Genomic DNA, 26465 nt, shown 5'->3' with positions numbered 1-26465 from the left:
CCTCGAATTGGTCCAGCCGTCTTCGAAGTTTGCGCTTAACATATTTTGCTATTTATTTATGTGCCAGACACATCTAGGGTTTAAGACAAGTCGGTTTTCTCGCAATGTCCCGGAAGTCGACTTCTTCCTTCTTCTAAAATGAAACGAAACGTCAGGCCAAGTATGTTGTAGCGCCATTGCATTATCATTTTCAGATTGACCGAGTGAAAATCACTAATGAATGGTCAATATACGAGCGTCATGTTTACGGAGCCCATTTAAATTAATGAGGCAAGCCGAGCTGCCCCTCGACGACAAGTGTCAATAAAACTGGCATCAGCACCGCAATATTTTGCTTTGGCAAGCATTTATTAAACACGAATATTTTTTATCGTAAATTCGAATGTATTGTTTATTTTTTGTGTCGACAAGTAGGAGACTGCTGACTCGACTTGCGTATAGTCAATATTATGAATTATTTTGAAGTGAAACTTCTATAGGCGCATGAGGGTAAATTTAGTAGGTATTTTATATTTTATGTAAAATAATTTATTGAAATCTCAAATGACGAATTGTAAATATAAATGCCACGTGTTTTTACTATCGAAGAAATAAATTAAAAAATCATTAAACTTCGTTAAGCCGTTTCGAATGAGTTTGGAACACGATAACTCGACAATTATATTATACATATACTATATAGATACTAGCTGATCCGGCAAACATCGTTTCGCCATATAGGTATATTATTTCTAGGAAACATTTTTTTTAGTTCAATAAAAATAACTATCTACTATAATAAAAAATAGGGTTTGATAGTAGAGGGGTGAAAATAAGGAGAGGTATTTTTTTGTTAGCTGTATCGAATATCATAAAAAAATAAGAAAATATTTTTTTTAAGGGTTGGCTCCCCACCATTGAAAGACAGATAGTAGCCGATTCTCAGACTTACTGAATATGCATAAAAACATATTTAAGAATCTGTCGGGCCGTTTCGAAGGAGTATGGGAACGAACATTGTGACACGAGATTTTTATATATTAGACATATGCAAAGAAACAAGCAATCTAAGGCCATAAAGGGTTGTAGCGCTACTGTATTATTAAATCTATACATTACGTATTACAAATGTAAATTCTGAAGACGCTGACGTTCGCAACATCTGGCGCCAAAATATCTTTTATATTAAACTAGGGCGCAATTGTCTTAAGTATTTGCCTTGTCTTAATAAGGGTATTGTCGTAATATTGTTCGTACGAGTTTAGAACAACCTAAGCTTACTTGGGGTTCATAAATATATCACCGTATGTGATTTACTATACTAATATCACAAAGGGGAAAAAGTTGTATTTTTGTATGTTTAGAATTAAGTAAAAAAATCGACTTTATAAATGCTAGATTGTACCTGAAGAATATATATTTACAATAGTCTATATTCATTTCTAAACTAATTATTAAAATAAATGTTTAGTCATGAAAGCCCGGGAACGGCTGCTAATAAAAAGCATTTTTAGTTCGAAAATAATTGAAAGTGTGGACAGTACCCGTAAGTGTGGATTCTATGTGTCACTAACAAGATAAGATGGTACGACCATTGAGAATACAGAAAATTTATTTGAAATGGACGAAAGCATACTTCTACGTAGCGTAATTCACCAGTTTAAGTGGTGAAGGGACATATGATTGATGTATTATTCGCAGGATAAGAATCATGCGCATTACCTACGAACCAGCGTATCAATAGATACGCAAACCTTGCTTGTTTACTTATGATTAATAATTGGCGTTAATTGATCTATCAAATATACATAATAAATGACTACTCACTAACAATGCTTGAAACGAAACGTGCACAAATTCCTGAACTAGTCCGCCATTTTTGCGATTCTTATTTCAAATATTCAAATTTAGAACGTGGACCAGACAGTCGCAATCCACTTTGCAATCCCATTGTCAAACATGGCACAAAGGGCCGCGGCGTCAAGTTATGACAGCTGAAGCGCGCTTAACGCATGCTACTGCAATAAAGCGCTCATTCACAAGTCATTGTGGACAGGCAAATCGATCATTTATTCCAACTTACGGGAGTGTAAATGCACACCGCAACTTTACGAACTCCGCAGAGAAGTTAAACACTTAAAACAGTACTCTGGTAATGGAATTAACTCTTTTTGTATTATTTTCCGAAATCTATGTGTTCTAAAAGTTCAAAGGAAGGTTTAATAGTTTTGTGTGAGCCTTATACCATGATAATAAAGAAATCTAATTTATAAAATTCTCCAAAACGGCTTGACCGATCCTCATGAAATTTTGTGTGCATAATGGGGATGTCTGAGAATCGGACAACATCTATTTTTCATCAATGTTAAGGGTAGTCCACCCCTAAATTATTATTTTTTTTAATTTTTAGATATTTTTTTTATTTTAATGAACCAGCATTGAAAAATACATACAACCCCTAATTTTCACCCCTCTATGATCAAACCCTATTTTTTATTATAAATGATATACATGGCAAAACGACGTTTGCCGGATCAGCTAGTAAACATATAAAATGCGGTAGGTATAGAGATTTAGATCTAAAACATAGATAAGATATTCTCTAGCCAAAATCGCAGGCAGCACCTAAGCTTGGAATATTTTTTTAAAACTTATGTTTCATTTTTAAAACACACTTTAGTTTTAACTAATAAACATATCAGAAATTGAAATACATATTTAATTAGCGGATATCGCTGGCAACTGGAATTTCGGTGTGTTTGATCAGTTCGGAGAAACATTTTTTGCGTAATATAATACCGCATATACTTAAGCTTAATACTATATAATCTATCAATGTATAACCTTTAGAAGTATTGGAGTAGTTAGTAGTATTTGATTGATTCACTATGAATTTTTATTGCCGAATGTTATGATAATGAGATGTAAACAAGGCACGATAAAGAGCGGAAACGCAAACACTTCCTACTACAAGGAAGCTACTGCCTATAGGTATTGATGCGTGATAGAAATCGATTATGTAAAATTGTATGGAATATTTTAGTTACAAAATACATTGAGAAATTTGTCTGACAAACTAGGTAAGATTCATTAATTAATGGCAACTTCTTTGACATTTACGTTATTCAGTTTAATTTCGTTTGACAATGAACATGTTATGGTAGTCTTGTTTCGTTAAATATATATGTCAATAAATTATATAATTTCTTGATAATCGTATAATTAATAAGATCTAAACCTATTGAAAAATTTGATGATTTGAATTGATTTCAGAGTAGCTACGACCAATAGACGTGATTTTATTCATAACTTAAATTATATATTACAAAAAAAAAATTCTAAAAATGTAGCCAGAGGGATACACAAGAATACAAAAAAGGTTCAAACCTAGAGATAAGACGCACTATTAGAAACAATGACAGCCAAAAAATTCAAGTTTATAAGTATCTTAACATTGTAATAAAGTTTACTTTTATTGTAAAAATCCCGTAGAAAATGTTGGCCTAGTGGCTTTAGCATGCGGCTCTCATCGAACCCAGTATACGCTCCAATGAACTGAAGTGTGCGCTTTCCTTTACCGTAACACACTCGCTCATCGAAAGCATCGTGAAGAAACCCGACATGCCTCAGACCCAAAAAGTCGAGGGCGTTTGTCAGGTAAAGAAGGCTGGTTCTATTGTCTATTAGAAAAACAATTGATTACAAAACAGATACAGAATATTGGGCCCAGAGCTAAAAGGTTGTAGCATCTGTTAAGTACCAGTCTCACGTAACTCTGGAGTCGTGTAACTCAATAGCATTATCGCATTGTTACACGAATAATTAAAATCACAATCACAATGTATGTGATGTTATTGTAATTAAACCAGTTTTTTATCTGTTTACCGATCGCGTGACAGTGTAGTGGAAAATCGTGCCATATTTGGAAATAATGCATGTAAATATCATTAAATTGGATATTATAGAATAGAGAATGTGATAAACAATATTCTTATGACACTCTCTCTCTTCTATCGGCAGCTTATCTCTGAGCGTCGTACTTAGCAAGGAAGCATCTGGAGCGGATCTGTTTCCACCTGTTTCTGTCCAGCGCCTCTCTTATGACAGTGTTTTGAAGACGATGAGACTTTCACTTGCTCGGTCCATCTGGTTGGTGAACGGCCACTTTTGCCTTCTATGTTACCAACCACGATTAGTCTCTCCAAGTTTACATCACCTTTGCGCATTGTATGGCCGAAATAAGATAGTAACACACATACACAATATATATGTACATGTATATAAATACGGAGCGTGATTTTAGGAAATAAATTGTATGTGTAAATAAAGATCTTTAGTTCTTTATTCAAGTATTATCTACGATCGACGTCGGATTATTTTTCCTATATTATTATTAAGCCTTTATTGCTGACACCCAGTACAATATAATAACACTTATTTAAGTTACATAAAAAAACACTTAATTCTAATACATAAATAAAACTTAATCTAATACGTCACTTGACCCGTTTTAGGTAGTCAGCGTGTCCTGTGACACAAAGGCCTCTTATTAGTATAGAATAAATAATCAGAACAACTAAGGAACAATTTTAGTCCTTATTCGTAAGAAATAAATCAGTATATTTGCACGTTAAGTACTCATCGGTCTCTTTTCATCACAGCGTAGACACAATTTGAAAGAAAGAGACTTAAGCGTACTTTACTTGCAGTGCAAACTTATACTAATTGGATTATCATTAATGAAACTCGGAATACATATTATTAACTGTCATATTATTTATTTAAGTTTCAATAGATTTTCCCGAAAACAAAGTAATTATCTGAGATATAATTAATATTTATGATAGTTTAATTGAGCAATTAAATATTATTATGTAGATTATGGTTCATTAATTTGAGGAAAATATCACGAAATACCTCATTAATTTAACATTTTATATCAAGTTCCATTTACATTTAAAATAATGCCATTTTTATAGTTAAAGTTTTTAAGTAGCCTTTATAATTAAGTACCTTCTTTAATGCACTTGGAGTGCCTATGACTAGCGTGTAGGTTCTGAGTCTCAGAAAATAGGACGCTTATGAAAAGAGAAATACACTTTGATGAAACTTAGACTGTTCTTAAAGTTATATGATAATAAATAATCCAGTGGGGCTGCAACCCTTAAGGAGATTGAGCCTTAGACTGCATCTGTTTCTTCGATTTTTTGAAGTTATACTTCTTTAGGCGCGTTATGAAAAATTTATGAGAGTGAAATTTTACGATGCGCGCGCACCTGAGACACAAAGTTGTCAGTGTGATTATAGCGTGCGCGAGCGAGATGGGAATAAGACAATCTACAAGTAAAAAGAAATAGAATATGCGTGAAGTTAGCAGCTGTGCCAAGAATTTTGAATGAACATAATGACATTTACCTTTTAAACAAATAAAGGAGTTTTAATTATTTTTTCAAAGAAATTTAGCAATGCTTTTTCACAAAGACCTATTGTTACTTAGTTAAAAGGTTATGAAACATACGTAGGTATCAAATTGAATGAATTATAATAAAATAATAAATAATAATAATTATTATTATTAAATATTAATTGAATAATATACTAAATATTAAATATTATTAAATTATTAACGTTAAATATTTGATATTAATTATTTAATATTTTAAAAAAATAAAGAAAGCCAAAGAAGTATAACTTCTTACGCGCGTACATAAGTACACGCACCCTTTTTGTTTTTTATTTAATAGATGTTCAGCCTTCATATCAGCATATCATCGATTTTTGAATTTGGAACGTGCCGGTTTATTCTTCTTCGATCGTGCTATTTGCCTTGTAGGCCAGTCATTATAGACATTCGAAATCGAAAATTTGATAATAATTCCAAAAGTTTTTAAACTTCGGTCAAGTGAATGGTACATTGGGACGACAATAAATCTCATTTTGCAACCTTGTCCGCAGTCCGGAACATGGTTAAAATTGCAATTAAATTAATTTTTGCTGTATGGTCGTGAAAAAAATTCCAAAAGTTCTGCAAACTTGGGGAAGTTTTCGATATAATATTTCATATCACGTATAAAATTTGCAACCAACCTAAGTGTACGGAACATTTTTTGTTATTTATTTTATTTTCGAAATATCTGTCAAATTTGCATGACTTTTGGAACGTTTTCCTTCAGTTTAATAAAGAAAAACATTAATTTTTAATAACAAAAAATGTTCCGTACACTTAGGTTGGTTGCAAATTTTATACGTGATATGAAATATTATATCGAAAACTTCCCCAAGTTTGCAGAACTTTTGGAATTTTTTTCACGACCAAAACTTATTTTTAACAATGTTCCGGACCGCAGAGCAGGTTGCAAAATTTTATAGTTTGTTTTAATACCACTCCCGACCTTACATCAAAATTTGAAAACTTTTGGAATTATTATGAATTAAGAGCTGATTTACACAGGGTCAGTAACTGACTACAAATTCGAGGCAAGTCAGTGCTGACCCGAAAAAAACCCTGTGTAAACTGATTTGAAGTCAGTACAGTGGCTTGAAGTCAGCGCTGACTTGAATATTCGGACACGAATATTTTTAAGTCAGTTGGCGCCCCCCGCCACCCGCGCACCCCCGCGTCAGCCAAATAAACCCCGTGTAAACAGACAAGTCAGTGCGTGGTTAGTCACTGCCGCTACGTTGTAGAGTGACCACGTTTCTTTCGCTGGCGATAAAAATGAAGCTTAGCGAAGACGAAACCATAAAATTGGTGCAATTATATGGCCAGTTTGTACTCCGCAGGATCTTCAAATCGCAACTGCTTCAGCAACAAAGCAGAGCCACCAGTTTCGTTTCTATCGTCAATCCATTTTCTTACCCATTGTCGTTTATTTTTAGTTATCTCATTTTCTACCATTTCTATTAACTCATTCAACAGCAAAATTGATAAATTTTTCAACAAATAATTAAATCGTCGTTTCAGTTGTTTTCGCAAATTCATTTTTCCCACTGACTTCACACACGTGTGCTCATCGTGAGAAACGCACCACTACTACTTACTTCGTGTAAACAGTTAAAGTCAGTCGCGGCGCCGACTTTGGCGCTGCGACTGACTTGTCTACTTACCCTGTGTAAATCAGCCATAATTGTCTTGACTGACTGGTCTATTGACAGTAGAAGCAAGTTCTGCACACATAGTAAGAAAATTCATTTGGTGCACAGCCGTAAATCAAACCTACTAGGTACACTAGGCCAACACTGTACTCGGATAAATATAATATATTAATTGAATTAAGGTTCGTCTCAAGGAGTTAAAGTTTCCGAGAAATTTGAGAACAAATATAACTTGGAAGCCTAAATCTATCAATGGGTACTCAAATATTATCCAAGTTAATTGCCAAAGATAACTTTTAAAGTTACAATTTAATATTACATAGTTATCATAGCTAAGCAACAAAACCACGCACATAATTTTATACTAAGCTCTGCCGACATTTTAGTAAACCTAAAATACCATGGAGCTGGAATAGTTCCAAAATCTCCTTTTTGGTCTAGACTTTAGACAAACGGCCAGTGCCTAGTGCGAAATAATGTAAATTTGCACATTAGAAGTGTCATTGGCAACGAAAGATTCTAGAATAAAATAATACACATTAAATACTCTTTGGTCATCTGTCATTTTTTATGACAGCTGTCAAACTATGTTTGTAACTAGCTTTTTTTATTTAACAATAATTATTATCTTAAGTGTAGGTGTAGAGATAGTATTTAACAACAAATCGACATTATGTTATTTTAGTGATAATGTATATAAATAATATACTCTTGTAGCTTGTGCTAAAAATAAATATTTAAAAAAAACAATTTTGACATATGACGTATATTGTAATTTGTAATTCAATTGTTTTGAGGATTTGGTAATATATTATATACAAAATCCAGTCATTTGTTCTAAGCCGATATCAGACAAAACTGATGCAAAGAAACAATCATCTGTTAACATTTTGTAGATATTAGTTAGCATGTGTCTCTGGATACAATATTCAATAATATGAAATAAACCTTTTCATATTGTGCATTACAAAAGGTTTATTTAAGAAATATGAACAGTTAAAATCTCCAAAATAACTCGGAAAATATTTAGAATTAATACAAGACAGCACACTTGCATTGGTATCACAACGTCACTCAGGAAAAATCTTATAGTTTACTTGGTTTATTGGGTGAGCCTATTGCCTGTTTGCCTCCTGTTACATAAAAAGAAAGAATAAAGATGTATTTTATTTATTTTTAAAGGGTTTGTCAATGGGCATTACAATAAAAGCTTGCATCTACACAGTATAGCAGAGTTAGAACCTAGGACGGTTCTACAGAAGAAGAAACGGCCAAAAGGTTTCTGCCAAAAGGTTTAATAGGATAACGAGGAATCCTTACGTATAATTATCTTCTTTTTGATCATGTATCTTCTGCCTCGTAATTAGCTACTTATATATGTTACATATTAATTTTGACCCATTAACCATTGGATTAGTTTTTACATTATTATTATTATTTTAGTTAAACTTAGTGTTACGTGTTATTTTATGTTCTTTTTGTATGTTTAGTATGCACTTCTTGTACTTCACCCTCTTTAGGTGTTTCTTTTTTATTGTCGCATACTAGGGTTGCCAGGAAGAAATCGCTTGTTAGCGATAAGGCCACCCGTTGCCCTTATTTAACCTGCTTTCATATGTATGTTTTTTTTATAAGGTAAAGAAGTGTTAATAAATAAATATATTTTTGAAGGCAAAAGAGGACACTGAAATGATTAAAGAAAGACAAAAATAAACTGCAATTTAACCTTGACCAACAAGTGAACACACGTCATTGTCTGCCTTGCAATGACATTGACAGATCCATAAATGGTTGCTGTGTTTTTCGTATAACTCGTATTGTACCATTCCGGTAAACTTATACCGTAAATAACTTAATGATCAACAATGATGATAACCCTTAATTATAAACGGGAGATGGTATCTGATTAATTTCACGTTTATATCTGTTTTATTTATCGAGTTAATTGTAAAGAGCAGTGTCGGATTAGTGGCTTCAGCGTGCGACTGCCATTGTCGAAGGTTATAATAGCCTTCCGTACTCAAATATAGTTTCTGTCGACGCATTTAACATTCAGGCAAACAAATCAGGCAGATTAACAAAGCTAAAAAAGCAAAAGCTCACGAAACAGATACAGAAATCTGAGACCCAGACCTAAAGGTCTATCGCCTGCGGTTTTTGACGTGACAACGTCTTATAATTAGATGGAGCCGGCTGCACGCACGAAAAAACATGACGCATGCGGCGTTACCTCGGTTTGAGGCGTTCCATTTAAGGCTTGAAGTGCAAGTGAGAGCGCGGACGCTCTTTGCACAAAGTGACAAAGAGGCACAATCGGCCTCCGCGTTCGGCAGCGTTCGTTAGTTAAAAAATTGACATAATTGTAGTTAGGCGTACAAATAAATGTAACTTGATCAATTCAATTGTGATTTCCATTTACCTCCTTCACTATATGCATACAAAATATCTATCAAAAAAAAATTAAATTTTCTCTCATGACGTTGTCACGATCAACTATCGTCAGTAAACCGACTATACAGAAAACAGATTTTTTAACTATTAAAAATATTGCTAACAGTTTTAAGCACCATAGAAGTTGTTATAGCTGGGAAAGTGCTACAAGAAAGATTATTTTTTCATAATTAAATTATTTTTTATTGGGCTTAGATTACAGTGAGACGGAGGCATTTATAACTTAGTTTATTTCTTTCCTATTTTTTGCTTTGGTTTAGTTTTGCATTGTTAAAATATTTTTGGTGGGTGAACCCAAACAGACCTTCCTAGCGTAACACAGTTTTTTGAAGAGACGGAGAATTTGAATTTTTGTGTTGTTTTTAATAACTAAGAAATAAATTCTATATATAAAACTCCTCCTATAAATTTTTGCTAGCCCATAGCTATAGCTTACGCTCTTCTGAAAACTATATCCTTGAAATCCTATCTCATTACTCTTCCTTTCTTGGCGAATCCTTTAAGTGAGGACTTTCCGTCACTATTGGTTTACATATGCACTTGTGCTTACCTTATCTAGTTTTTGTTTCAGTGGAAGAGAAGTTTCAGTAGAAGAGATCGCTCGAAAGCGATAATGCCACCAGTTTTCTTTTTATTTATTTAATTATGTCAATTGTATTATATTACTGTACATTAAACGAAGTGTAAATAAATTAATCAATATATATTCTAAAAGTCTTATATTAAGTAAAACCAAGGAGACTCTGCCTGACAAAAAAATACTATTTCGTGTCTCTTTGTTTAATTGGCTATGATAAAAGGGGACAGATGCGGACTCTTTAGGTGTCCTTTTTCATAAAAAAGGCCTATTTTTAACGGGGGCAATTGGGGAGGAGGCTCACCTGGTGTTGTCCTAGCAGGCTCGCAAGTGCGTTGCCGACCTTTAAAAGGAGGTATGTGTTGACATGAACTGATTAATTATTTCATAGTTGGGATACAATTTGGTAATCTTCATAGATTAATTACAGATCTATAGAAATGAAGGAACGCCTCAACAAATGCCTTGTCAGGTGTATTCAATTGACAAATTATGGAAGATCGTGGTCGGAATAGTTAATTTAGTTTGTCCTAGTTGGCAATAAATCGTTTTGCGGTCGTTTGCAACTTTGATACAGTTCAATTGGTTCACCTAATTCTTGTATAACTTGCTTTATGTAAAGTGATTGTAGTCGTAATTTATGTTTAATAAAAGATTAATGAATGCATTTATATAAAGCGAGGCGTAACGTGGAGACAGTGTTATAAACTTAATGGTGTTTTAAACATGTAAAAATAATAAATCAATAACAGATTGTTAGACCTCCCAAAATTAATTTATATCATCTTTCAAAAATCAGTTACTTATATTCAATTCAAGGCAAAAATAACCCCCAAATTTCTACAAGACCCTTATAAAAACTGTGTTCGCTTGGCTTAGGCCCGTGTGCCTATCAGAATCATGAATCGATCCTGAGCTAATAAAAAAGCTATAAAGTTAACAATTTATAAAACCAAAGACAATAATAATAATATTAGAGCCTCATTTATTCTTCAAAACAACATTAATCTTCACTAGTTTTATTATTATTTTTTCCAAGGACCTCTACTGGCTCCAACACTCTCTATCTTGAGTATTTTTGCCCAATCTTCCCTAAAAACTGGGGCGACCTCTCTTTCTTTCCCTGGTGGCGATTTTCACTTTCGTTACCCTGTTTGTGCATCTGCCAGTGTTCATGCGTAACAACCATATTTATAATTTAGACTTGCTGGCGTTTCTTTGAAATTTAATAAAATAAGTTAACGTTATTAAATCGTGTTAACGTTCTTAGCGAATAATTGCTTAAAAGGACACCGCAACATATAATTATTACGTGTTTGCATAAGTAGCTATTTGCTAATTTCAATTCGCGACACATATTCCATTGTTTATTTAATGTAATTAATGCCGCTGTGATTCCTAATAAATTATGTAGTGTTTACGCGCATTGATTTATGTATTATTTAACTTAATTTATTTTTCATGGTCAAAGGAAAATTCCTTGAATAAATCAGTAACTTCCATGGTAGTAAAACAACCCTTCTGAGTCTTACCAACTTTCTTCTTCTCCTGCGCCCGTACTCTGTAACTTGCAATGGCGAATCCAATGTAGTTCCCTCAGTAGTAGCACTGATGACGCAAGCTTGGAATCCCGAGGAACAATTTATTATTGGGACCATGATCAATCGTCAATCGATATGTATCGCTATTGGAAGTAACAGCGGCCCTGTACTCTGTAACTCCTAATATTAAGTCGCTGTGACATAAATCTTGGGTTTTAGTACCGCGCAATACCGAGATCGATTTGCATACAAGATCAGGTGTTACGATCCCGATTCTGATGTTGCGTTCTTACTGATTACATTATCGGTACGAATATTCAGGAAACAACATCGAAGTTGCTATTGAAAATTATAGACTACGGGCGCTGGTTTTGGGACGGCCATTTCGTGGTATGAAGGCGAAATTTATGCACCTTATGCATATTTTTTAATGCACAAGCAAACAAGGAAGCATTAGTTCGCGTGTCGATCGTGACTAACCAACAAATTGTTGTGCATCAATTTATTTTCGTGCCCTGTCAATAACTTTAATTGAATTCCATTCCGGTAAAAGCGAAATATCTTGTACGAACATGAATATGTCGAAGTTAGAAAGTATTGTCTTTATTAGAAACTAGCTGACCTGGCTAACTTCGTTCCGCCCTACAACCTTATAATATCGTTACTTTAATTTAACTTATTTTAGGATTTCATTAATGTTAAGTATTACATTAATACAACTTTTTTGCAAATACAGAAATGTTTTATTGCTTGCCATTGCGAAAGAAGAATGGCAGTTTTACACATTAGGCATCTTCTCTCTAGCATCAATATGGCGATACTGCATGTTAAGCACTTTCTGATATCCAACATCTTTTGATCAGGATCAAAGCATGGTTATGCATCTCCTCATTCACCTCAAGATCAGAATTTCTTGAACTGACACGAATTCGACGTAAAATGATGCGTAGTTTTGTCAACAGATGGCACCATATGGTTTTTGCATTCGTAAAATTAATTTATTTATTTATTGTTATTCGATAACTTATCCGATATTTTATTTCTTATTCTGCTATTCGGGACGGAAACAAATCCAACAAATCAAAAACCATGGCAATCGGTCCAGCCGTTCTCGAGTTATAAGTGTTGTAACAAACACGACTTTCTTTTATATATATAGATTAATTAATAAAACAGAACTCCAAAAAGCAAAACAAATATTTGAAAACAATATTTTTTTCTATAGTTTGGAAGACAATTAAATGTATTAAACGATACATACACGAAATTTTATGCAGACGGTTAAATATGGAAACTCGTACTCGTGTCTTGGATACGTTTTGCGTTATCATCATTATATTGATATTTGTGGCAAGTCATATTCAACGATTTTGTTAGACAATTGGGTTCAACGAAACAAAGTTTTTTTATGTAGAAGTTCATGTACTTGTTATATATATGTCACAGTAAAATTGTAAACATCGTTAGATTGTAATCTACCTCGCGAGATTGTGAACTGTCGAAAGATTGTGAACCTCAACGTACTGCACACAATTTAACGTATTATTATTCGGTAGATTGTAATCTATCGAAGTGAAACCGTCAAATTACAATCTTAAAATTGTCAAATTGTTAACTGTCCGAAGGCTGTCTGTGATTGGTCGGCTTTATAGTAGACCGTTCTATGTCCATAGAGTTAGGAATGAAACACGGATATCAGTCAAATAAACTGAATGCACTTCAAGAATTGTGACATCAAGTATTTATTCATTACTTAGTAGGTAATCAATAATTCTCACAGCACATGGTAAAAAAAAAAATCGGTCCTATCGAGTGCCTAGGCTTGAACATACAGAAAGAACACATTAACAATTTTTTGCAGTTAAAATACGATAGTACCTATAGTAGGGGGGTGGGAGGGCCATGTTGCTAATACCCAGGCAACCTTAAAAAGGAAACGCAAGGAGAAGGGCAACAATAAAACAAAAGATAATCCTAAATTAATGAGAAAAACGTTTTTATTCTCAAACCATCTCACGGGAAATCTTTACAATGTATAGGAAAATCCAATTGTTCTATAGAAATATACAAAAGGGTTGCTACCCAGCAACTTACCCGTAAGGGTACGGAAATGAATTCCAGGGGTTATATAATCAATTTAGCTAGCAGTCGGAATCGATCGGAAGTCTGAAATATTAATCGTTCTCCTCTCAACTTGATTGAATACAGTATGTATAAACTAAATGTGCAACGTGGTCTCTTCTTGATTTTGCGGAAAAAATGTATACAAATCCCGACTTCCATATTACGTTACCACTCTTAAGATCAGCGCTACGGATATTCATGAACTATACGGATATATATACCGAAATATTTAGGTATTGCATACTATGTTACAGTATAATTAAGTTATATAAGTGGCGCTATAACCTTTTTAGGTCTGAAATCAGATTTCTACATCTGTTTCATGATCTTTTGCCAAACTAATAGGGAAGTAGGCGATCAGCCTCCTGTGCCTGATACACGCGGTCGAATTTTCAAGTCCTGATACAAGCCGGTTTCCTCACGATGTTTTTCTTCACCGTTCAAGCGATGATAAAATTTAAGTTAACCAACATAAAAAGTAAGTTGGAAAACTTATTTTGAATATACTGTTATGGTTACATATAATATACCACATCGGATTTCTAATGTAACATATTATGATTTTATTATATTATTATGTCCAATAGTAAAGAGCTTAGGAGCAATGCATACTACAAACTGAAAACTAACCTACAAATTACTAGCTTATTAAATAATAAAGTAGTGTTTACATGAATAAATAAAAAACCTACATATTCTATAATAAAATCACAAATACAAACATAACACATACAAAATAGTTCGTTGTTTCAAATTACAGAGTACTCTATGACTGTTATTAAAAAATAAACCTCGGTCTTGTGTTTTAAAGTGTTAAGAGTCCTCGATTAAACATAGGTTCCTCTATATTAATGATTTTTAAAATTGGATTATGTAGTTGAAATCTACAATCCCATAGATTGTAGAGTAAAACCAGATGTTTTCCATTTAATGGCAACCCTCGTATAATTACCACCGTGACGCGGGCATTTTGAACTATGTGCACGGATTTAATTACCCATCGCTGGCAATAAATTAACGCTATCAGACATTCCAGACGTCATCTTATATTTTACGCGTAGTTAATTCACATTATGGGCTTTATTTCGCGAAATTATATACATTTCTTGCTAATATCCTTACATATAAAACTGGCTGTTCGTCGTACTGGCAACTTTGAACTCAGGAGACTCTCTGGTTAGGAATTCCAAATTCAATTTTTATAGCTATTTACTCATTTGTTTTTCGAAAACCATGATTCATTTCATTTTCCCGTTTTATTTTTTTTCATTGCATATTTATAAAAGAGAACATGAAATATCGCGTTATTTACAAGTAAGAGTTCCACCGTGCTGCAGAAACGGCTCGAAGGATTAATTATATGTATGGGAAAGGTCGCTGCTAAACAATTAAGGCTGGTCAATCCCTCTAGGCCACTGCTGCTTCACGACAACGCTAGACCACACACTGCACAACAGACTGCTATATTAGAGGAGAGGACCTTGCTCCAACACCACGTCCATTGCCTCAATACTCACAAAAACTAGTTTCCGAAAAAATTGTCATGGCCGTTAATAATAATTAATAATAATAATTAAGCCTCATTTATTCCTTGAAAAATTTACAAAATAAAATTTACAAAAAGTTACAAAATATACACACACACATAAAATACATACCCGTTAAAAAGCAAAGAGAATTAATATTCTACAAAAGACACCGGCGCCATCTTGTTTTGTACGAAAAATGTTTAGCGAATCTACTATAGCAAATAATTTGTAATACAGTTAATTTAATTTGTAATGTTTGACTTTTAAACACGATTAATCCGTCCGTAACCGATTAACGTATAGTAAATCGGTTATTTTCAGAATAATTAATGAAAACGGACAATAATTAAGCCGAATTCGCCCAGTTGACACTACATTTCCATTACAATTGCTCGACATTGACGAATGCGAGGATGCCACAGGATAAAATTACATTTTGTATATATAAAAATCAGTGAGCAGTGTTTGCCTAGTGGCTTCAGCGTGCGACTCTCATCCCTGAGGCAGTAGGTTCGATCCCCGGCTGTGCACCAATGGACTTTCTTTCTATGTGCGCATATAACATTAGCTCGAACAGAGAAGGAAAACATCGTGAGGTAACCGACATGTCTTAGATCCAAAAAGTCGACGGCGTGTGTCAGGCAGAGAAATAAGAAGGCGGAGAGTTTATTGCCAGTTCTTCTCTCCCGTTTTACGCCCTTGATTTGAGAACTGGCAGTAAATGTAAAATTAGAAGCATTAATATGTATTTCTTAACTGACGAGTCATAAGTGTACATTATGTTACCTAATATGTAAATGATTTTTTAATAATATGATTAAATGATTTTTGAAGTTATACTTCTTTAGGCGCGTTATGAAAAATTTATGAGAGTGAAATTTTACGATGCGCGCGCACCTGTGACACAAAATTGGGAGTGTGATTATAGCGTGCGCGAGCGAGATAGGAATAAGACAATCTACAAGTAAAAAGAAAAAGAATATGCGTGAAGTTCGAAGATCGCAAATTTTGAATGATTTCAGTCATCGCATAATGACATTTGTCATTTACTTTTCAAACAAATAAAGGAGTTTTAATTATTTTGTCAAAGAAATTGAGCAATGCTTTTTCACAAAGACCTATTGTTACTTAGTTAAAAGGTTATGAACCATACCTAGTTATTAAATTGAATGAATAATATAATAAAATAATTATATTATTAATATTAATAATAATTATTAATATTAATTGATTGTTGAATAATATACTAATAATTAAATATTATTAATTTATTAACGTTAATATTTATTTAATATTTAAAAAAAATAAAGAAAGCCAAAGAAGTATAACTTCTTACGCGCGTACATAAGTACACGCACCCTTTTTTTTTTACTTTACTGTGACACATAGGCCTCTTATAGCTGTTTCCATTCTTTTCTGATGTTAGCTCTTCTCGTCGAAGTTGTGCCTCCTATTCTCTTAATATCGTCTGCCCATCTCTTGCTCTGTCTTCCTCTCTTCCTTTTTCCATCGCGTGGTTGCCATTCTGTAATTATTTTTGTCCATTTCACCCTTCCTCTCGTCATGTGCACGGTCCAGCGCCATTTCAATTCCCTTCTAATATACTCTAGTGTTAATACAGAGCAAGCTACCGCGGGCCCCCGATCTATTTATCGCGTCGTGCTGTTGTCGATGCAAATTGTTCCATAAAGCTGATTCGTCTCCTAACTAGTCACATCCGTGATCATTTACAAGGACTTCATACTATAATTGAACCTGAGACAGTAATTGCTTTTCCGGATATGTTATTGGGAAACGGAAAATTGGTGCGGGTCTGTTTTGAAATGCCCAGACGATATCTTTAATCTGAATCTAAAGCTTCTAGTGTACTATACTTTTTTCTTCTTGTTTTTTTTTCTGTAAATTGTATGATTGGAATTGACATGTATTTTAGAATAGATAGATTGTGACTTATAATGCATTTTATATGATGTGTTGTACTTTAATAAATGAAATAAGCGTAATAATGTTACTGTCCAAATTTAATTTTCACCGTAATTTGTTTTGGAATAGATAGACTGTGACTTATAATGTATTACATACGATGTGGTGTCCTTTAATTTAAAAAAATGAAAAAAAAAAAAAAAAAAAATATATATATATATTGATTTTATTTTCACCGTAATTGTCAATTGTTTTAGAACATTGTAGTACAAGAAAGAAAATGCTTTGTTTTTGCGACAGGATTCATACCCACCACCCGTTACTAAAACTGATCCAAAATTAAACACAAACGCTAATTAAAAAGTTACGCATCTCTTACCATAGGTAGATGTGTTTGTTAAATCTGGAAAAATTATAAGGTAACATAAAAACCTAGTTAGCATTTTATCTAATCTCATTTGTTTTACATTTTCCGCAAGTCGTTATCACTAAACAATTATTTTTATCAATATGACAATCAAAACTAAATCAATGTCTTCCGAGTCTCTAAAATCTAAAAAGGCATATATAATATTATTTATTTGTAACCAAACTGCTTTATACGGGTTGACCGATTTTTGAGATTTTTATGTATTATCTAAAAGAGGTCGTAATATATTTGTCTAGGGGTAGTGGTAATTTTTTTGGTCGTTTATTTTTTTGAGATTTGTCATATAACCCTTAAATTTTACAAATCAACCACAAATCCTCATGTTTTAAATAAAGAATCATTTTTTGTATAGCAATACTGTAATCTTTACATGGCAAGACGTTTCCGTTTGTAAAAAAACTTGGCGATTAAAAAGAGTGGCGGAGAGTTTATTGTCAGTTCCTCTCGTCCGTTCTACGCCCTTGATTTGAGAACTGGCAGTAAAGGTAAAATTAGAAGCATTTAATATGTATTTCTTTATTGATGTTCATAAGTGTACATTGTGATAAAAAGATTTTGAATTTCCCGGGTCGGTTAGTTTCAGTAGGTATAAATATTGATAAAGTCCCTTAAGCAAAATAAATGATCAAGAAACAAACGAACTTAGAAGAAAATGGTTAAGTTTCGGACCAAAGACCAATCGGAAGCTGAAGAACTCTTCACGTGCCTATGTGCGCAATAATAGTTCATACGGGGAACGATACATCGTGAGATAACTATCGTGTCTAAAACCAGAAGAGTTACAGAGTGAAGATTTTGCGCGACCTGACTCAATATGAAAACCTAATTCGTTGCTTTTTTTCGTTCATCTAAACTTTGAATCCTATTAAATTAAACCGGGTCTATAATGGAAAAAAATATTGAGGAAACAATACAAAAGTTTGCCAAGACTATCGCAAAGTTAGTGGACTCTCAATGTTGTAATCAACTAACATTATGGTATCAAATCGATTCGAGTCACTGAAACGTTTTATTAAACTTATAAATACACCGTTTTACACCGTTAAAACCATTCAGAGATCGTGAAATTCCTCGTATTTAATAAAAGAAAAAAAACAACCAATTATTTTATTACATTTAATGTAAAAACTCAAGGTGTTAATGCATTATGTTAGTGGTATATCAAATAAGAGCAGTAATCATGCTTTTAGCAACTCAATTTACACTTTAACGAGAGAGTTTTATTATCGATAAATTAATAGAGTTGAGAGCAGTGGCTAGTGGCTTTAGCGTGCGACTCTCATCCCTGAGGTCGTAGGTTCGATCCTCGGCTGTGCACCAATGGACTTTCTTTCAATGTGCGCATTTAACATTCGCTCGAACAGTGACAGGCACCTTCTGGCCTATTAGATTACCAAATGATCATAAAACAGATACAAAAATCTGAGGCCCAGACCTAAAAAGGTTGTAGCGCCATTGATTTTTTTTTAAATGAATAGAGTATTGCACGGTAAGCAACAGAAGAAGTCCTTGTAGCAATACATTTTTATGTAGTCGGATTTAATTATAACATTTTCCCTTTCATAAACAACTAATATAGCTAAAACCAGTCAATTACAATGATTCATAGCGGGGCCCACTCATTGAAGGCGTCTAACCGATTAGTTAAACAACGGGTCTTTGTCTCCTACGCAATGTACATAAATCAAAGGGATTTCAACACCAACTAAACATGGTTCTAAAGCAATCGGCAAATATTATAACTTTTTATTATACATGTGTCTTTACTAAGACATCACGGAACATTACGATCTAGCCTAAATTAAGACTAATAAGTAATTTAAGTCTAACCGAATGTACTAATAAGGACTTTTAACATAAGAAAGTGTCCAATAACACTACTTAAAGTTTCTATTAAAGAGAAGACACTCTAACGTGCACTAACACTAATTCACTTGCTCAAATGGTTATTTTCTTTTCAGTCAACTCACTAGGCCCGTGAATAGTTGAATAGCCTCGACATTCACGTGATGGTGGATCCTATGTTCGTGGGCTCAAGCAGTCTTTTTTATAATTGTGGCGAACTACCATTGTTATAGAGCAATCGGCAAATATTATAACTTTCTATTAACGTATAATATACGAATTATTACAAAATTTTATCATATATCCGCCATATTGATACACATCAATGTATCAAGACCACGATGGCTGAAAAGCACTCGATACCTGGATTTATGTAATATGATAAACTCTCTCTCTCTTTTGTTCACTTGATATTTCATAGGCCTATAGATCAGCCTTCTGTGCCTGATGATTTTTGGAACATGTGTCTCGATCAATTCTTACGTACGGGCAAGTATCAATCCAGTATGACATTTGCACAATCGAGCTCCAAACTCTCCTCAAACAACCGTGAGTTGCAAGTCGTGAGTAGACTAACACAGACGGAGAATTCTTATGATAAAGACAGAAAATAAATAAATAAATCAATGGCGCTACAACCTTTTAAGGTCTGGGCCTCAGATTTCTGATTTTTCATGATGATTTGTTAATCTAATAGGCAAGTAGGTGATCAGCCTTCTGTGCCTGACGCAGGGCGTCGACTTTTTAGGTCTAAGGCAAACCGGTTTCCTCACGATGTTTTCCTTCACCGTTGGAGCGAATGTTAAATGCGCACATACAAATAGTCCATTGGTGCACAGCCGGGGATCGAACCTACGACCTCAGGGATGAGAGTCTCGTTTATTACATCCATTGCCACACAATAGACTTTTTTACCAACTACACGAAACTAGAAATAACTAACTCTAGCCCTAAATGGAAAGAGGAAGTAATAATGTAAATTAAAACACAAATTAAACAGTATGCCAAGTCCATATTGTCAAAGAGTTAATTTACCTATGAGATGAATTTCTGAGATCTCTGCTGTTGTTATCAAAGCAAATTTCATTTCATCCTTTGTCTGGCAACTCAGGCGACGCGATGGTTATGTCATAATTATGATTTATGAAGTTTTCTACGTTATTAAACTTTTCAAAGGCATTAAAAAATTTTTTTATAAATTTTATTGAAATATATATATCCAGAATTAACGAGCTCGTACGAAAATTGTGAAGACACTGACATCCTAGATGCTACTGTGTTGTCAACAGTATAGGTCCCGGTGTATTACCAAAATCTAGCCATGTCTCCAGACTCAAAATTTTAATTATTAATATGTTAACTAACAAGATAATTATTATTTAGGATTCCATAAATTCAATGAGAATAGAGCAGATACATATCAAAACCTGTTTTATTGCGAAAACCAAGGCTTTCACAAAGATGCAATGAATTATTGAAATATAATATTTGATATCGAACCTTTTTGTTTATGCCTTCTTTCTATATTATAAATTAAGTGTGAAGTTAGACACAATACGATAAATCATAGAGTTCCCACCACTAGACAGTATTATTTGAAACTGTTCTATATTTAAACGTTTGACTTCCTTGGCAGGTCCGCCGTCCGAGTGTATTTATTTTTCATCAATGTTGTCAAATATTTTGCGGAGGTCTATTTTGTGGTGTTTCCTTTCAATTATTCGCATCTTCGTTAAATATAAAAGGAAGTTTAAATTGTAGGTCCAAATAAAAATGTTTTATGTACAAGGATATGTTAGAGAATGTAAATATCAGGAGAATATATTATGCGCATCTTTTCTTTTTAATGCAGTTTTTTCGAATGTTTACTTCTGTCTGGTTTTGTCGTGGCTACATTGACTTATCGTAAATTACTTTAAATAGAACATATTATATTACATAACATAACCACGGCATACGGCATATAAATTATTATAGTCGTTAAGTTTGTGACACACACAAAATATATATAAAGAATAAATTGGCTAATTGCCTTCGTTTAACTAAAGTAGGTACTATTTTATCTCTTTCTATCAAATTGTGATGAAAAGAGAGAGATGAATGCTTTAATCAAAACGGTGCAATTTTTAATAACTAAAATAAACTATGCATACAATGCAGTAATTCCTTATTGTTCAACGTTTTTAATTGTGTTTAACTTTAAATTACTTAACTAAAAACATGTTAAAATATATTAATTACATTTTAACAAGCAGACAACGCGACAATAGACTCACAATGCATTTATGGGACAAACATAACAATGCCATACAACTTATACAATTGAGCATCTGTTTAACAGCTGTTTTTATAAGGGCCTGACATATTTCGATGCCTCTTTTAAGAATGCTGGGATTTCCTGTGTTATACCGAGTTAACTGTTAAACATTCATTTTTGAAGTTATACTTCTTTAGGCGCGTTATGAAAAATTGATGAGAGTGAAATTTTACGATGCGCGCGCACCGTGACACAAAATTAACAGAATGAAGTTAGTGGCGCATGTTGGCACGCACGCCGCCTCTGTTCACTTTGTATTTATATTTATCCACATGCTTTGAGTTTCTACATTTAAAAGACGTGTTTTTATTTTGTTTTCATTATACAAGTGCGAATTTTAAATGTGCGTCTGAATTATAATCAGAAGTGATTTAAATTGAATATTTAAATCAATACTAATTAATATTAGATAAAAATAATAAATATAATATTAATAAAAAAAAAATTTTTCAAATGTAAACTGAACTTTATTGACTATAATGACTGCTTTTCCTGTCTTTGATTATTTAATTGTAATTAATTATTTGCATGCAATCAAAAACTATTTTTAATAATGCCAAAGTATAACTTCTTACGCGCGTACATAAGTACACGCACCCTTTTTTTTAACAGGAGGCAAACGGGTTAGAGGCTCATCTTATGTTAAATAATACCCATGGACACTCACATTGCCAGAAGGCATGTGCGTTGCCGGCCTTTAAATTGTCGAATAGTGATTCAAATTGCCACGATGTGCATTAATCGTTGAACTATCCATAATTATTTATTTATTAACACTTTGTTGCATTACAATATAAAAATTGTACATAATTAAATGAAAAGGAGGGCAACTGGCCTTATCGCTTTCGAGCGATCTTTCCAGGCAACCACTGTGAGAAAAAGAAATGTATCAAATTATCTTGTTTATTGAGAGTTACCAGTTACTACAACCTCTAAAGCAGGCCATAGACGGACCGCATGTTGCAGTCAAGACCGACTGCAATATGCGGTTTGCTCAGGAACTGCTCGAGCGGTCCGTGTATTGCGGATATGAATTTAGTATGGAAACTGCAGATCGCCGTGCGGCGACCGCATATTGCAGTCGGTCTTGACTGCAACATGCGGTCCGTCTATGGCCCGCTTTAGTCTTAACCTCTGTATATGTTTGCTGTTTCTGTAGGTGATCAGCCTTCTGTGCCTGACATACGCAGATTTAGGTCTAAGCCCCTTTGCTCATAAGGTTTTCTTCACCGTCAGTGAGAGTTAGAGAACTGAAGAAGTCTGTTGAGAGCCACATTCAAGTCTGATCTACAAATTTTCTATCTTAGTTATTCACATGATTTAACATGAATTCAAAAAAGCCTTTTCCATAAAGCCTCCTCACGGTTCGCTTGACTTTATTAGAGAAATATCAACCGGTGAAATTGTCGTTTAGCTGAAAGAAATGTTCGGAATTACGTGCAATATTACGAACGGCAATAAGCATTCCTTTTTACGACTCTCCCTTGCCGCGTCGCGTTATGAAATTAATTACCTACTTACAATGTGTAAGGTTTTTCGTTTAAAAATAATTGTTTATTTCATGTACACTACATACATTGTTGCATGGCTCTTAAACTATTGGATTTTTAAAAAAAATTTATAATAATAATTTATTGTAAGAATATGGTAAAATGTGTAAGGTGGTACAATCGTACGTTCGCATATTCTGCCACACAAAATGGCGCGCAAATTTGTCTTTAAAGGAATTTTACATTATTATCATAGTCATATGAATTGGTCAGTTCTTATATTATTTGTATTGTACATATCATATCACACGTCACTAAATTTATATCATATACAGTGTCTCACGCAAATAATCATTTATATAGAATAATATTTTTTTTCCAAAACGACTTTTAAAGACTAATTGAAAGATTTTACTATATACAGTATGATAAACATAGGCTATATATTATAAAAAAGTATGTTCAATCAATGTTACCCAAGGTGTGATAAAAATACCATTAAAATCTATATTGCTCTATATAAATATATATATATATAGAGCAAAGTACTACACTACACTACTTGAAAAAAAATTACCATTAATATCTACAATTATAATAAGTAATCAAAGTAATGCCTGAACTGAATTAACACTAGTTTGCTAATAAAATACTTAACATAGCTATTCAATATGCCACGCTGAGCATTATTTAAAGTTTATTTTAAATAAATATTTTAAAAGAAACACTTAAATGTTTTAACCGATTAAACGTGAATTCATTACATTATTAACTTAAATCAATTTAAATGATTGTAGTCAGCGTTACAAAATATATTTTTTAATTATTTAATTTTGATGTTTTTATAGTACATAATTGTTTTAATAGTATTTATTTTTATTAAAAGAAAGCTTTTTCGACGAAAAAGCATGGCAAAGCATTTTTCTTGGCATAATCGCTTAATAAAACAAGTTCTACTATCGGATTTTGGGGCAGAATGCCAAATAACATCCTTTCCACCTCTACGCCTGGCGATTCACAATACAACCCTCTTTAAAACACATTCTATTGCGCACCACCTTTGTGGAACCAGATGCCCACTGAAGTATTTCCGAACCAATTCGACTTAGGGCTTTCAAGAAAAGAGCGTACCAATTCTTAAAAGGCCGGCAACGCACTCGTGAGCCCTCTGGCATTGAGTGTCCATGGGCGGCGGTATCACTTAACATCAGGTGAGCTTCCTGCTTTTGCCCGCTGTTCCATAAAAATATAATAAGCACTTCCAGAAGATGTATTTCCGAACCGGACGGTGTCTTCAGGAAAGATTCCCTCAAAGGTCACACACGCCCCCAGCGCTGCAGCTGCTCTCTAATTTACCTTCTAGCCCATAAAAAAATATAAAAGCTTTCTATAGGTATAAACTTGAAATATATAAAACAGTATTGTTCGTATAGAAATAACTGAAAGCTATTTTCCACTAGGTCAAACGTACAGCCATTTTACATTTAAAAATGGCTTTTGTAGTGAATAAAGAATTAGACATGCTTGTCCCAGCCTCCTCTGGTCAAGAGAGTAAACAAAAGCGTGGTAACAATAGAACTTGCCTATTTTCACACGACACCCCTGAGGGAGGCATCACTGTAAGAAGCTCTCTATGTTACCTAGCGGAAGGATAAATCTTTATATTCCGAGCTATAACAGAAATACATATACATATTCTAATACATATATAATAACATCTTTAACTAGACGATTCGATTGCTTTTCAACACTATGTTTAACATATAATCTTTTTGCTTCTGTAAAACTTGTTTATGGACACATTATCAAAAGTATTTTTTCTGTTTCTACTTTAGTAAAGTTTCTGTTTGTTTAACAATAAATTAATCGTGGTCAAGTTTGTATTAAATGTGTAGTAGTTGCGAAAACAAAAGACAATATATATATACTTTTATATAGGCAAACAGACGGGAGGCCCTGTAACTTGAAATTTCGATATCGACGGCGTCCCCAATTTCAATGAGTTGAGCTGTGGAATCCCAAGACTGCGACATCAGCACTACATCGGGATCGATGTTAAGTGATACCGATACCGCATGGATCAGAACGGTCACAAGTGCGTTGACGGCCTTTTTAATAATCGGTAAGCTTTTTTTTGAAGTAGGCTGGCCGGTCCTGTCTCGTATAGGTTTAATTATAGAAATAAACCCAGCTACATACAACTACGCATCCGGCTCGAAAACCCCATTGCATCCAGCATTCCTAGCTTTTATTCCCATTCACGTAGCTTTCTTTTTTCCCTCGCCTAGACGGATTTTGTTATCGCTCGAGATGTTGGTTTGTATTAAATTATTCCGCTATCTGGGTCATTTTACGAGCCTACAACAATTATATTTTCGCTCCTCATTCAAATGTTTGTTCCACATTTTTGCTAAAATAGCTTTCGCATTAGTATAATGATCAAAGGCATTAGTAAATATGACTTTCCGTATGGCGTCATTTGGATGTGATTTATCAAGAATCATAATATTGAGTTATAATGCCTATACTGTCTAACAGACTTAGACTTACGGCAGCCATATTTAACGTTAAGTCGATTCAAGAACTTTAAATTACGTATTTTGACACAGTTTCTTTATTAATAATATTCAATAACAGCTATCATAAATTACGACACTACAATAGTAGGAATCACCGCTATAAATCAAGACAACATCTTAAACGTATGCACACGGGTGGCGACGCAAGTAAATAGTCGACTAGATTACGTAATATGCAGTTGAGTCTGTGGTCCTCTATTGTCTAATAGAGGACCACAGACTATAGTTAATTCAATTTAAAATAAGAATGCAATTTATATTTCTATTAAAGGAATTACTTTGAAGATGGTTGTTTCATTTTAAATATAGATTTTATTATATAAATCTTCTTTGGGATTTATACCACTATACTTATTAGGGCATTAAGATAATGAAAAGTGAGTCTGTTTCGCTTTCAAACTACTACTACTTTATCTAAGTTTAAATACCTTGTAACTACAATAACTATTATGCAGACATTATATAGACCAAACATAACAGTACCTTTTTCAAAAAACCTTTTTAGAAGTATTTGTTACTGTCATGTTTGTATTTGCTTTAATTAAGACGAAAGCAATATAGACGGCACATCATTCAGTCATTGTA

At 33.5% G+C, this 26465-nt stretch overlaps 1 protein-coding gene across 2 annotated transcripts in view; it reads right to left on the bottom strand.

Moving 5' to 3' along the window:
- Positions 1–26465, bottom strand: part of LOC125059808 (syndecan) — a 268128-nt gene that overhangs the window by 240622 nt on the left and 1041 nt on the right. The gene's annotated exons all lie outside the window — the stretch shown is intronic.

The sequence above is a fragment of the Pieris napi genome, chromosome 20, assembly GCF_905475465.1.
Source record: "Pieris napi chromosome 20, ilPieNapi1.2, whole genome shotgun sequence".
Classification (NCBI taxonomy): domain Eukaryota; kingdom Metazoa; phylum Arthropoda; class Insecta; order Lepidoptera; family Pieridae; genus Pieris; species Pieris napi.
Note: the sequence above shows the minus strand (reverse complement) of the source record. Positions and strands in the feature narration are given on the sequence as shown.